The 14,943-nt window shown below is 37.5% G+C and overlaps 1 long non-coding RNA gene across 1 annotated transcript in view; it reads right to left on the minus strand.

The window, feature by feature from the left end:
• Positions 1 to 3,691: 3,691 nt before the first annotated feature.
• The window catches only part of LOC119087896, a 45,919-nt gene continuing 34,667 nt past the window's right edge, over positions 3,692 to 14,943 (minus strand). Inside the window, exon 4 of the long non-coding RNA XR_005091411.1 lies at positions 3,692 to 4,521. This is a non-coding gene — a long non-coding RNA (uncharacterized LOC119087896). The remainder of the gene's footprint in view (positions 4,522 to 14,943) is intronic.

Below are 14,943 nucleotides of genomic sequence, written 5' to 3' on the forward strand. Positions count from 1 at the left end.
GCTGGTGATGAGCATCAATGTAACAACATGCTACTCAACTTCTGCCAAGGACCTGAATTACTGCAGAGCAGAAGATCCTCTCTGTGGGCATACTCGTGATGCATGCGAACTCCACTCAGATTCCTTCCAGAGAGCATGGATGCTATTCTCCAATTAGTGTGATTATCAGACGCCAGTTGCTTCCAGCCTCTTCCCTACACACTGAGGGACAAGTTCACAGTCATTGGCTGGCAAAAAGGGATACAGCTTATGCTCCAGTGTTCCTCTGTGGGGTCAGGCCCTTTCTTGTGGATTTCTTCTGAAGATTACCTCCTCAATATGTCACACATGGATCCTGGTCTCTTTCCCTGCTTTAAGCCAAACCTTTATATGCTACATTTTGATGGTCTGTATCCTTAGCCTTGTCCCCCTCTTTTGTCTTTCAAATATTTATCAACCTCTTATTATGTGTGAGCCACTGATTTTAAGTAACCAAACATAAGAAAGCCACTGAATCTGGGTTACGTCACTCAGGATGATTTTTTTCTAGATCCATCCATTTGCCTGCAAACCTCATGATGTCATTGTTTTTTTCTCTGCTGAGTAGTACCTCCATTGTGTATATGTACCACATTTTATTTATACATTCTTCAGTGGAAAGGCATCTAGGTTGTTTCCAGGTTCTGGCTATTACAAACAATGCTGATATGAATATAGCTGAGCAAGTGCCCTTGTGGTATGTTTGAGCTTTCCTTGGATATATGCCCAAAAGTGGTACAGCTGGGTCTTGGGGGAGATTGATTCCCAATTTTGTAAGAAAGCACCATATTGATTTCCAAAGTGGCTGTACAAGCTTGCATTCCCAGACTCAGAAAGACAAACATGGTATGTACTCACTCATAGGAGGATACTAGATGTAAAACAACGGATGACTAGACTGCTACTCATAATTCCAGGGAGGCTACCTAGTACAGATGAACCTAAGAAAGACACAGGGATCGCCCAACAACAGAGAAATGGATGAGATCTACATGAGCAAAATGGAAGTGAGGGGGGGTAATGAAGGGCAAGGATGGGGGGGAAAGAGAACTTAGGGGAGCGGAAGATCCCAGCTGGATCAAAAACAGAGAGGGAAAACAAGGAAAAAGAGACCATGATAAATGAAGACCCCACGGGAATAGGAAGAAGCAAAGTGCTAGAGAGGTCTCCAGAAATCCACAAGGATACCTCCACAATAGACTACTGGCAATGGTCGAGAGAAAGCCCCAACTGACCTACTCTGATGATCAGATGGCCAAATACCCTAACTGTCATGATAGAACTCTCATTTAATGATTGATGGAAGCGGATGCAGAGATCCACCGCCAGGCCCCAAGTGGAGCTCCAGGAGTCCAGTCGACAAGAGAAAGGAGGGATTGTATGAGAGAGAAATGTTGAGATTGGAAAAAGCACAGGGACAAATAGCCGAACTAATGGAAACACATGAACTATGAACCAATAGCTGAGGAGCCCCCATGGAATTGGATCTGGTCCTCTAGATAAGTGAGACAGTCGATTAACTTGAACTGTTTGGGAGGCCCCAGGCAGTGGGACTGGGACCTGTCCTTAGTGCATGAGCTGGCTTTGTAGAGCCTGGGGCCTATGCTGGGACACTTTGCTCAGTCTGGGTGAAGGGATGATGGGACTGAACCTACCTCAACTGAATCTACCAGGCTGAGCTGAATCCCCAGGGGAGTCCTTGCCCTGGAAGAGATGGGAATGGGGAGTGGATTGGGGCGGGAGGAGAGAGGACAGAGGAATCTGTGGCTGGAATGTAAAATTAAATTAATTACATTTTTTTTAAAAAAAAAGAAAAAAGAAGAAAGCCATTGAAGGAGGCTGTCCAACTTCAAAACAACCTTGACTCATGTTTCATTTGGTTGACCAGACTTAGTTCAGCAAAAATTAAATAAAGTAGAACACCCATATTTTCTCCAAGTGGGATCTGTAGGTGAATAGCATATTCATAAAATTATTTACATAACCTATTGTTAGAAGCCTGCAGTAACTAATCCTCTAATTCCATTTAAAAGAAAATAATGATAATTTATAACTCCATGAGTAATATCTATGTGTGTGTATGTATATGTTATGTACACATGCACATACACTCCTGAACACAAAAATAATACTTAAGGTAGCAAAAGCAAACTAGGCAGGTTAACTGGCTAGTGTCATTAGACTGCTAAGTTTATTTCCTGAGACAATTTATTTACATTAGAGGAAATTTATTTACATAAATTATGTCAAAGAAGAAGTGGTATAGGAACTAAGAGTTTATTTTGAGATATCTGTTTTAATAATAGAGAGCTATTAAATTAACTACAAAACAGCTTTACCACGATGGTACTCAGGAGAACAAGAGCTGGGTCTTGAAAGTGAAAGCATGGCTAAATAAATCCCCCAGGGAAGCTATAAAAATCACCACAGAAAATCAGCAATAGAACAGGCCAGTAGGTGGTGGTGTTGCTGTGTGTAATGCACAGGGGAAAAAAGAAAAAAAAAAAAAGAAAAGAGAAGCCAGGCCTTGTGGGGAAAACACCGAGAGGAAAGAACGTTGAAGGAAAACAACCCTAACTTCTACAGTCTCCCAAAGCTGACGCGGTCCTTTCTTACTGTCTCCTTTCTAAGCTCCATCACATTTCACTGTGTCACTGGGTTGAATGAAGAGCTCAGCCTTTGTGTTTTAAGACAAAGCTATGGCCGACAGACTGTTTTCATGTGCAAGCTGCCAGTTTCAACAGAGTTCTGGTATATCTCAACTAATTTGAACAGACACCTTACCCACAAGCCGAAAATTTGAATATGGAAGATGGCATAAAACTCCTGAGAATGCATCTAAGTTCTACAACTGTAGGGAAAATTGTTATCCCACAGTTATCTTTTGCTTAGCCAAAATAATTTTTTTTTTAAATCTAGGTTGAAATTATTTTGTTCCTAAAGTGATATGGCTTTGCACAATTCCAAACATCTCTCAAAGGCCATGTCAGCTATGCCAAAAGAGCCTCCATATAGATACCTCATACACAGCAGTCTTTTTAAAAGCTCAGAAGAAAGAATCAGTTCCTTCCTTTCTATGTGATAGAATTTTTTACCTAGTGTCTGCTTGGTAAAATTCATTTTCATGGTTCAGAAATCCTGGTGTAGAAAGCAAGTAAGTCAGATTAAAACTTCAACACAAAGGACTATATTGGGAACACATTACCCAAGTGGACATGCCTTTTATAGTTAACGTTTGGCTACAAATTATTCTTGACTTCAGTGGTCTCACAAGAAGATATTGCCCTAATATGGCTGATGCATAAAACATCTTCAACTCTGCTACCCTCAAAGAATCACAGTCAAAGAAATGTAAGTTGCATAATAAATTGAGAAAGAGCAACAAAAATGATGTGTGATAGCTGTGAAGGTAGCTTACATTATTCAAGTTCGCAAGGCTCTTTACCAGACTATGGAGCCATTAATTCATTTTATTTTTGCAATGACCACATTAGGCAGATGCTATCACTGCCCCTCTATTCCGACAGAAGACATTGACATTGAGAAATGACAAACAGCTTCCCATGGACCAACACCTAATAAGCTACCCAGAATTTGAATGCAGACTGACTGAAAGACACATGTATTCATTACATCATTTTCAGAGATGAAAGTGGACATTAAAATTATGAGTGGTGCAACTGGAGTCAAAACCAAAGACTTGATGATTTGTGGTCTGAAGCGCTCTCGTGCACTGCATTCAGTGGTCTTTCCCTTTAATATAAGTGTAGTTTCAAGTCTATCAGACTAGCTAGTTCACCTCAGTTACTTCTCTGCACTTGGCCAAAACGCTGTTTGGAATTTCATGCCCAATCATTGCTGTGAGTTCCACTACAAATTCAGATGGTCTGTTTTTCCAGTACTCTTCAAACAATATGGTCTCCTAGCAGAGAAGTCCATAATGCTAGCTTAATGATGAGATATAAGAGAAAAGGAAAGGGAGAGGTTTAGATATTAAAATTCCAGACCTATATTCATCCTGGAAAGAAGAAAGATTACCAGGTGCCTTTAACCATGGGCATTCAGTATTACCGAAAACAGCTTGCTTGGTGTTCAATATCTTACTAAGGATGTATGAAGATGATAAGCTAAGAATCTCAAAACAACATTTCATTTCATTTCATTCATTCATTCACTGATTTATTAATTTTATAGTTTGACCACAGTTTCCCCCTCCCTCCTCAACAATTCATTCTTCATGACTTAAGTTCTTCTGACTTTCCTTTTATTCTTATTAAAACAATTCTCCAGCTTCTGAGGAGGATGCTGATTCTATCAGTCAACTTAGTCTGAATTATATTGTGTGAGAAAAGAAATTCCAACTCCCAAATCTCAATAGCTTACATCATCAGAGCTTCCTTTCTTGTTCATCTTATATAACAGTGATAGATCAGCTGTGGCTCTTCCATCTGGAACTCATCCAGGCTCAAGGATCATTCCATCTGTGACCAGCCAGTTCAGGAGCTGTGGGGAAAGGATGGCGGTAAAATCACAAAGTACAAAACACAGATCTTTTCCTCAAACTGCTTTCTGGCATTTCTAAGCATATTTTATTGGCCAGAGCAAGCCATGTGGCCAAACATTGTGTCAATGGAGAAGGACAACTTAATCCTTTTTAAAAGCCTGGAGTTTCACCTAAATAATATTCAGAAAATGCTATAGTCATCATATTTAATTATAATATATTAGGCTAGGAAGGCTTCTTCCTTTATAAATTAATAGTGGAAAGTACGAGCAAAATTTAGAACATCACCTAATGTTTATGGAAAATAAATTAAAGTCTCAAAGCACAGAAGTGCATCTCTACCTTCCCCAGTAGTAACATGTTGGGGAAAAGTCTTTTAATGGTACATTGCTGACTTGAAAAAAAAAACACAAAACAGAACTCAGGGGGCTGCAGAGTCCAAGGTGGAATTACTCTACCACCAGAACCACAGCATATGTAGGGTCATGCAGCTTCTTTTGGAATACTGGGGGGAAAAAAGCAGGCCTCATTCTAACTCGTTGCTTTGTAGTTCTTTGCAAATATGTTACTCAGAGTTTAAAGACCATCGAGGGCAGGGAAGCCACTGAAAGTTCAGGTACACATAAATCATGGCATAGCGTCATTTTATTCTGAAAAGTTCTGCCCAAGTCATTTGGACAGAAGCAGACAGATTTATAGTAAGTCTTAAGAAATTTGATCTGAAAATTGAGGGATATTAAATGTATGATTTGGCTGCAATAACCAACTTCAGTCATTTTAAATAGACTGAAACCTTGATTGCTACTGGTTTAAATTGCATCTAAATAAGGAGATCTGTATCCTGAGGGGATGATTAGAATGAAAGTTTGAATATAAATTTTTGGAAGTCAAAATGAGATCTAATTTGCATATAGGGAAAAAGCTTGTCCATCTGTAAAATCTGAGGCACCAAACCTCTCTGTGTATTAAAGTTGTGCTGTCTAGCATATCTAGTCCTAACTCCAAGTTTTTTATACACTTAAGGATATTCAACTCTGATGTCTCTCTCTCTCTCTCTCTCTCTCTCTCTCTCTCTCTCTCTCTCTCTCTCTCTCTCTCTCTCTCTCTCTTCAGTTCTGGGGATTGAACCCAGGCCCTCCTGGAGCATGCTGGACAAGCACTCTTCCATTGAGCTTTCTCCTCCACCCTCACCTCTTAACTTCTTCACTGGTTCTTTACTTGAGAATGAGCTACTGTGGTAAAGTACGCAATCACAGTCAAGTCTGTCTCTGCTATGATGGTGCATATGTATACTACTTAAGCACAGAGCCAGTTCATCTGTGTTAGTGGTCATAATACTACCAGCTACCAGGTAGTTTCCAATTACTACTTAGTCTAATATGCAAAATCTACCATATTATTCTGAAACCTGTTTTAAGCTTCGAAATATAGATCAATATAATAAATTTATAATTAAGTTTTAATTTCTCATCAATAATATACACATTTTTAATTACCATTCCTTTTCAGTCTTCATATGTTGTGTCAATTTATATTTTTTCTAAATTATCTTTGCTTTGTTTTTTTGACTTTTGTCTCCTGTATACCCACATAACGTACTCTTTAAAACTAGCTAGAATCTTCACTTGTGCATACCACATTTTATTTATATTTCATTAAACATTTATTTAGTAGCAATTGATAAACTTGATAAAATTTGCATTGTAAAACTTTACAGTTAAAGTATTTTTGGCTTGGATTATTTTTCTGCCAATTATCTAGACATTTCTAGACCAGTATGACCTAATAGAAACACAGTGTACATTATGTATGATTTATCTAGTAGTTGTGTCTTTAAAAGGAAAAGGAAGTGAAAGTTGATTTGAAGTACATACCATATATCTAATGGTCTCAAACATTCTCAATGTCATCAAACACAATTACAAATATTTTCATAGTTTTTATTTTTGTCGAGGTTACATTTTACAGTTAGAGAACATATCAACCCACTGCCTATATTTCAAGCATTCAGTAGGTGCAGAGACTTGTGATACTCACCTGACCATCTGATCTCGATAGAAATCAGATGCAGCTTGATATCTGGCAGTGTCAAACAGACTGCTGCTTCCCTGCCATGAAAATGAAACATGCAACAATTTCTACTACCCATTCTGTCTTATAAATATTGTGATTGTGTTTCTATTACTATTACTAACCATCTTCGTTGTTTATCTGTACCTAGTGTTCATTTCTTACTAGCGAGTATCTCTTAAATTGCAATTATATAAAATATAGAAATTAATATTACTTCACTCTCTTTACCTCCACAGCTGTGCTTCCAAAGTTGTCTATGTCACTACCTTTAAATTGTTTTGTTTATAGCCTAAACATTCTGTTCTATCATCATTGTAGATTAAGCTGCTTCGTATTGTTTCTAAGACTCCAGACTTATAAAACCAGTAACAGAGCAGATATTATGACTCAATATGTAAAAGTGCTTTCCATCAAGCCTGATGACCTTTATTCAATCCCAGGGATCCACATGACAGAAGGAGAAACTCAGCTTCATTGATTGTTCTATGACCTCCATATGTGCCCCCATGGTACACACACACACACACACACACACACACACACACACACACACCCTTGCACCCATACACACATGCATAAATGAATAAATAGATCAATCTAGATCAGCATTTCAGATAGGCAAAGATTGGAAAAGTTTACTGTAGAACCAGGCAGCGTAACTGAAGCCTTGGGAAGCAGGCTCACACACTCTTAGTCTCTGATGCTTGAAGAAAAATTCTCCATATTCAGGACAAAGGAATTCTCATTCCTTGTACTCCATCATTTTCTCTCAATTGTGTTTCAGTTCAGCTAGTGTCATTTGAAAACCATGCTTGCTATACAACACTATGTTTTCCTTGATGTTTCATTTATTTTGTTTAGTTAAGGTGTCCAGCATTGTGTTTTCACAGCATCGTTATTTTAAATCATACACCAAGTTCAGGAAAATGACTGCCTTCTGACCTCCTGTCTGGAGTAGCTCTCTAACTTGCTTACTAATTTGAATGTATTGCCTTTTATATCTGCATTGAGCTGTGATTTCGCAATTTAATTTCATGGATCTATTGTCAGGGTCAAGGTTTTTATTATATATGTTCCAAGGAAATGAAGATATTGTATTCTTAAGTAATTTGAAGGAAAACAGCACATGCAAGAGAAGTAAAACTTTTGAGTCTTTGCATGTATAAAAATGGGTTTATTTTGCCTTCACACTATATCAGTACATTTTTGTTTTCTAAGAAATATAGAATTTCACATAGAATTCTTGCAAATGCTTATTAACATAGTTCCATTGCTCAGAAGTCTACAAGTGAATCACACAGGGAATAAGATGAACCCTTGTCTTTCTCCCCATTATAGGATTGGTGATGAAGCAATAGTCCAGACTTGACTTTTAGTCACTGTTTTGTACTAGTTGGGAAATCAAAAATTTCATCATATAAGTTTCCCTTGGTAGATACTTGGAGAAATCACAACTTAGATTAGCATATTCTGAAATGTCCTTTTCCTGACCATATTTTTCAAATTCTTAATTGCTTAGTGAGTGAGTGCTTTGGGAATTTTAAAACACATTCTGTGAACAAGAGGATATGCAGACATGTTGGTCAAGCTGATCATTTTCTTTGTGGATCTCATGCTTGCTTCAGCCATTGTTGGTACCCTATATGCTCTCTACATGATAGTTGCCACGAGTACTTTTATCTTAGCTATTTTTTACATTTTCAAAGGAGACATGAGAAAAAACTGTGACCTCAACAAGGACAGAAACTGGGTGCTGGAATCTAGCAATGCTACGAAGAACCCACTGGCTGAAAACACAGAGAGAGTCAGTTCCCTGATGCTTACTGGACATCTCCCAGCTTTCCGGCCCATGGAGAAGGAGTCTCCCCTCTAAGGAGTCAGAATGCAGTGGAAGAACCTCGTGGGAGGACTTTCAGAATGCTGTCAACAACTAAAAGGTGTTTTTTTTTGTTGTTGTTGTTTTTTTTAAGGTGAGATTGTCAGATGTTTAGCGAAGTTCTTCTTGATACAAGTGAAATAAGCAATGTGCATGCTTGGGGTGAGAGAGAAAAGCACTTTCTTTTTTTTAAGTTATACCTTCTATTTCTCAAAATAGAGCAGTAGACAGCCTCTGTATGTCTCACAGTAACGGATATCAGCTGTAAGCCTCATTTACCAAGGAAACTGTAATATTCTATTTCAAGTATTGATCGAACAAAGAGAAGAAAAAAGAGATGAACACTTCTATTGTACTTTCTCTAACAATTTGGCTAAAAGGTTTGACAGAGGAGAACGCTTAAGAAAACTGATTCTTTGACCAGATGTGGGATTTTCTCCTTGATTCTAAGTAGCAGTCAGTGCCCTCAAGTTGTATGGTGGGTTTTCAGAATGGCCTTTATGTCATATGAGTGTGAAGACAGGAGTCCTGTTGTCTAACTTTGGTGCCTTGAAACAGTGGATACTGTAAAGAAAAACATGTCCGTGTGGTAGAAAGGCACTTCAAATGCTGAAGGGATACTGAGTTAGAATTCTTTTTTCCTTGCTCTATTTTTACAGCTTTGGTTCAATGACAGCAAATAGTTTGATTTTGCCTTGCTTTTTTTCCGATAAATGTCTACCCTGGGTGCCTTGGGTTTGAGTTCTTATGGGTAAGTTGATGTATGTTATGTTCATACATATAATCTTGGTTGTAAAGACTCTAGTTAATTGAGTCCATCTATCAGTCACAGTATAACTTCTTAAAGCTGATCCTTGGCTCTCATATCTCATCCCATTCATATCTTTTGTATGTTCTGATATCCTATCTTTTTTAAGGCATTTCTTTCCAGTAAACTGAAAATAATCTTCATCTCTACATAACACTCAGATGAATGACTTACATGAAAAATAGTAAAACAATAGTTAATAAGAAAAATTAACAACTTTCTTGTACAGCCAGTAAACATCTAAACTCCCAGAAATCAATAAATTCTAACTAGTGTGATTTTATCTACTCTCCATCCCTAGAGTCCAATGTCACCTCCACAGAATAAAGCTAGTAAAATTTGGTTGAATGAATACAGATTCTGGCAAGGATTTTAAAAATTATCCTCATTACATAGCTTCTAAGTTTATACACAGATATAGAAGGGGCTGATCCAACCGGTAGGAAGTAGAGTACACTGCTAAACCGTGCCTTAAGAGTAGCCCTAAGCGCTGATGACATGTACTTTGCAACTCTAGACATGGCTTTTCAATTCTAAGAAAACTTGACTGTTGTGCAAACATCATTCAGTAGGATTACAGAGAATTTTTTTAACTCATTGGTGTGTCACTAATTTCTGCTCTGACATATCTAAGAGGACCAGGGAAGGGAGGAATACCTCACAGCCTTGATTTTGAGAGTGAAGAAGAGGAAATCACAATATGAGGGCTTACCTGAGGTCAGAGACTCTAGAGAAGAATGGAAGGGCAGGAGATGGAAGATAACTGTGAAAATGGCAAGAATGGGAGCCCACATGTAACTCCCGAGTGTGATAAAACTGAAGGGGGCCCAGGAAAGGGTTCAAAATTGGAAACGAAGGAGTTATTTGCAAACCCAAGAAGAGTCGACTGCCACTCTAGTAGCACTCAGGGTTAGTGACTATGACTGCAAGCCAATAAAGGGTCCTCAGGTGACCTTTGCCAAACGTTCTTGATGGAAAGGATAAAGTTGATGAAAGTAATGTACTAAGAAATGACACCAAAATTGCTCTTCATTTTGACTCCTTTGTCACTGGCTCTCCAGTCCTCCACACTCCTGTTTCACATCCCTCTTCCGCATTCCCAGCACACCATCAACATTCTGTGGTTCTATCTCATTCCAGATCCTTCTGCAACCAGAGAAGTAACTGCCCCTTGGTCTCTGTGTGAATTCCAGAAACACATATATTCTAAATTCAGTTAGGAAAAGATTCATTTCTAAGACTTATGTACCAATGATTCATTCAGAGTAACTCTGGGGTCTATCTTACACCCTTTTGAGTCAAAGGGACCCTGACAGTTGTCTAGTATTCTTCTCACCCAGCTAAGAAATACCTTCTGCAACAGCCCCAAGAGAGAAGAGCTCAGTTTCTCCAGAGCCATTTGCGTGAGAGTCTGTTTCTCACAAGGCAGCCTGTTCTTGAGAAGTTCTTTGCAATATCCAGAGGAACTGTGAGTCCTGACACTCATGTCTTTGCCCCATTTCTGTTCTGCTATGCAATTCAAGAAATTACTGCACTGGAATCCCAGATTCTGAGAAGAAAAGAGCATCTCTCCTTATGGATTTTTCACTTACTGCTTAAAGCAGTGAATAAGCTAGCTTTTTGTGTACGAATAGGAGTGGCTAAGATTATAATGACCAGGTTATGGTGTGTTTTTGTTCTTTTTTTCATATATAATCTACTAGGGACACTTCATGTGTCTTTTCTGACTTTTTGTACATATTTCTTAATCAAGAATTGTGAAAACCCTTCCCTCAAGCCTTCCTCAAGACCAGTTTTCCCTGAAGAACAGAATTTTGTTAGCACATATGACAGTGTTTAAAAGGAACTCTAATGCACTAGCCCAATTTCACTGCACACTTAAAATATAATTCAACCCGAATTACTTGCACAGATGTTTAATAATTTTCCAGTGAATGCTGCTATGTGGAAGAGCTCATAGGTCTAGTTATTTGAAAAAACTGCTAGTCTTACCAATACAATATTTTGCGAAAACAGTAGAAACGATATAGTAATGAGCTATGCTTTCTGTATAGAATGAAGCCCCTTTCATCAAAGATAGATATAAGTGCAGAAAACCAAGCACAATCCAGCCCAGGTCGGTAAGGTCATCTAAGACAGAACTGTGGTGGGAAGGAATAGTTCCCATGGGTGGGTTTCTGTAGCTTGTTCGTTACTTTGGGAGAAAGTCAGTACAGAGTCCTAAATCTCTGATTTAGAACACAAAGAAGGAGTCATGAGTCCTAGGGGGCATATCTACACATCTCTCTTTTCGGTTCTGCCTCAGGTGACCTTTCTAACGATATATAAATCTTTGGATTTGGTAGCCTCATTAATATTTTGACATCATTTGCTGGCAGCTTGTGTCAACTTAGTGTCTCCCTGGGCTTCATTGCCCAATCTGCAAAGGAAGGCATATGAAGCCAGTCTCTTAAATGGCTCTTCAACGTCTAAATGCTGCACGTTTCAACAAAAAAACATGAGTTGTAAAATATGAAGCCAGGTTGTCACACATGGAGTTTACACAAGACTCTCTTAGCATCTTGACATATGCTTTGCTAATACCTCTGGGATGTTTGAGATATAGGAGTCCCTGGGGACAAGGTAGTTGCTTCTAGGAATGTTTATAGAACTTAGGAAAAGATTCTTCAGACACGTTTTTGGGATAACCCAGTGTTCATCCACATATTTCTCTTACATCACCTACTCAGCTTAGATGTGATATAGCACTACCAGCATCCCACTGGTATTCATTGCTTATTTGTTCAGAACGACTGTCCAAAATAAAGCTATAAGCTTCTATTCTACACATAAGCATGGCATCATGGGAACTCACTGTTGGTTGGTCACTGAAATAGTTTTTCCCAAGGATCCCAGGTCATTTATCCATAAAATAAAATGCCCAAGTCAAGTCAGGGATACAAACCTGAAGTGCCAACTTCCTGGGGAACTGACGCAGGCAGATTGCAACTCCCAGGCCCATCTGAGAAGAACGTGTTTAAGGTTAGAATGGACAACATAGTGAAACTCTGACCTAAATGAGTGAAGAGTTAGAGAGTACCTGGTATGTGCAAGGTCTTAGTTTGGCCCAAAGTACCATACATGGTAGTATGAACTGTGTCATTAGCCTTTCCTGGCCTAGTATTTTGTTACTTTGGGTGTGTACTGAGATGTTCTTTGAGACTTACTAAACTAGGAAGTATAGGTGAAACAAAGACCCCTTTTCCTTTGGCTTCAAAGCATTCCTACTGTGTTTCAATATGAAAGGATCCATGACCACAACTGGATGAGATACTCAGGAGATACTCAACTGACTAAGCAAATAAAATATACTTTTTTTCCCAAAAAATAAAAAAAAAATTAAAGGGTGAGTTTCAATAAAATTCCAGTCTGCCAGTTTTAATTTTATCTGTTTTTAATATCCTGTGTTCTGAATAACAAAATTAATCCAGGCTGTCCAATTGATTTACATTGCAAATCATCTCTTATGTTTTAGAAGACAGATTTTGTTAAAAGCAAATGAATGGCTTTGGCAATGATTTCTTGGATAGGATACCAAAAGCATAGGCAAAAAAAAAGTAAAAATAGATAAATTAGGCTACCTTAAATTAAAAACTTCTGTGCATCAAAAGACATAATTAAGAGTGAGAAGGCAACCCATATAATGGGGGAAAATATCTTCCAATTATCTATCTGACAATGTTTGGAATCAAAATGCATAAAATACCTTTAATTTTAATAACAACAACAAACCAACTTAATAATGAGGCAAATGTTTTAATAGCCATTTCCTCAAAAGGATGCACAAATGTCCAATGTACACATGAAAAGATGCTCCATATTATTAGTTACTATGAAAATTCAAACCCAAATCATCATGAGATATTGTCCAATAACAATTAGAAGGACAAAATTTAAGACAATGTTAAGATGTTAAGAAATGTTAAGAAAGATGTGTAAAAATTGGGGAAAATAATGGAACATATGTACTGTTGGTGGGGATGTAGAATGATGTGGCCTCTATTGCTTCTCAAAATAACAAAAATAGAATTATCATATTATCCAGCAATCCCACTTCTGATTGCACACTAGAACTAATTTAAAGCAGTTTTAGAAAAGAATTTTCTCTCCCAGACTCATAGCTGCATGCTCACAATAGCTCTTGGGCGACAGTAATTTGAGTGTGTATAGACGATTGAATGAGCAGATAAAATATATTGTATACATTCAATGGAATAGTGTTCAACCTTAAAAAGAGCCTTATATATACTAAAACATGAATCAAGCTTGAGGACATTTAAAAAAATTCCATTAAATAAAATAAACCCCAATCATAAGAAGACAAATTATTTCATGTGATTCCACTAATATGACGTCTCTAGAGTTGTCAGATTCATAGAAAGGAAGTACAATAGTGGTTGCCTGAGGCTTGGTAAAGGTACAGGGCTTGTTTTGCACAACACAGAGTTCTAGAGAAGGATGGCACTGATTGTACCATGATAAATGTCAATATGCTTAAGGTCACAGAATGATACTCTTAAGCATGGAACTTTATGTCCTGTACACTTAATGTAGCTAAAAATCATAGTAAAAAGGAAGTAGATGAATTATAATACTGTCAGAATTTGATTTTGTTTCTGAAATAACATATGGGATAATATATGAATCAAAATACTTTTAATTTTTTCTGACTATAAAAACCTAGTCTATAGGGAAAGATGTTCTTCATAGAAAAAAAATTAAAGAAAATATCCAAATTACTTAGTTTTCTAAAATTTGCATATAGCATTATGCCCAATTATAACACAGACTGTGCCAAGAACTTTTAAGAGATAATTATTCTGTTTGGGGTAAAAGCCTGTTGTTGTCAGATTTGGAAAACATCCATAAGTGGTTGAAATATGCTTGCAGGTTTGTTACACCGTGGAAATTTGGCTTATTTTGGCACTTGTAACCATAAGGTGTCTCCATTGACTATCAGCTTCTCATGGTAAGCCATTCACAAAGTCCCTGATGGAAGTCCTACAAATGTGTACTAAAGGGTCTTCATTAGGTTGAAAACAATTCATAACACAATCAATGCATAATTGCTAGACTTGCTTTTAGTAATATGAGTCAGCACTTCAGTTGCTATTTCAATAACAATTAATTTTTAAGGAAGTATTCAATTGCTTTTAAGAGAACATAACTGTGGCATGAGGCTTTTATCTAAAGACACCTGCTAAAGGACAATAGAATGAAGACTACTGCAACAAAAACTGCCACAGAATATTCCCTACCACATGATTAGTATTTTTGGAGACTTTCCAAAGAGGTAGTAACTTGTATTTTCTTACATACACCTAATAATGTATATCATACATATGTATATATGTGTGTATAGATATGTAAACACACACACACACACACACATATATATATATACATATATATATCTTATAACATGTATTGTCAGTACTAATTGTCTACTTGATTGGACTTGGAAATTGCATGAAATTAGTCAACTGCATGCCTGACTGAGTCTGTGAAAGCCTTTTCAGAGATGGTTACATAATGAAGGCTCTGACCTCATGAATGGTTTAATCCATTAATATATTCAAAAATTGAATCCCTGCTCAGAAGAAGTCAGTGAGGAGGAAAGGTCTT

The sequence above is a fragment of the Peromyscus leucopus genome, chromosome 4, assembly GCF_004664715.2.
Source record: "Peromyscus leucopus breed LL Stock chromosome 4, UCI_PerLeu_2.1, whole genome shotgun sequence".
Lineage (NCBI taxonomy): Eukaryota > Metazoa > Chordata > Mammalia > Rodentia > Cricetidae > Peromyscus > Peromyscus leucopus.